The following is a 358-nucleotide window of genomic DNA, read 5'->3' as shown; positions in this document are numbered from 1 at the left end:
GAGAGTTGATAAAGACTTAGAGTGTTTGTGAATCACTTGTGAGGAATTTGGATTAAATTTCTTCCATTTGGCTTTTTAATGATGTGGCGTTTTGTATTTTGTGTTTGATCTTTGTGAATGAAATATATGTATATATGTAACATCAAGGAGGTTTGGGAGATTCTGTGTGTTTTCAAATTTTATTGGTTTTTATTTGAGGTTCTGAGTGTTTTGAAGTTTTATTGGTTTTTATCTGTTTTAATAAAATTGTTTTTATGATGATTTTTTAAAATTAAAAGTGTTAAAGATAAGATGCTTATGGTTATGACATGATGGATATGATTTTTCTGTAGAATGTGTTAATTTTTTTTTTTTTCAT

The 358-nt window shown here is 26.3% G+C and overlaps 1 protein-coding gene across 1 annotated transcript in view; it reads left to right on the top strand.

The window, feature by feature from the left end:
• Positions 1-358, top strand: part of LOC119592469 (centrosomal protein of 131 kDa-like) — a gene marked incomplete at its 5' end in the record, with an annotated part of 15,133 nt that overhangs the window by 469 nt on the left and 14,306 nt on the right.

The sequence above is a fragment of the Penaeus monodon genome, chromosome 30 (assembly GCF_015228065.2).
Source record: "Penaeus monodon isolate SGIC_2016 chromosome 30, NSTDA_Pmon_1, whole genome shotgun sequence".
Taxonomy (NCBI): Eukaryota; Metazoa; Arthropoda; class Malacostraca; order Decapoda; family Penaeidae; genus Penaeus; species Penaeus monodon.
The sequence above is the reverse complement of the archived record's forward strand: the minus strand, read 5'-3'. Positions and strand labels throughout refer to the sequence as shown.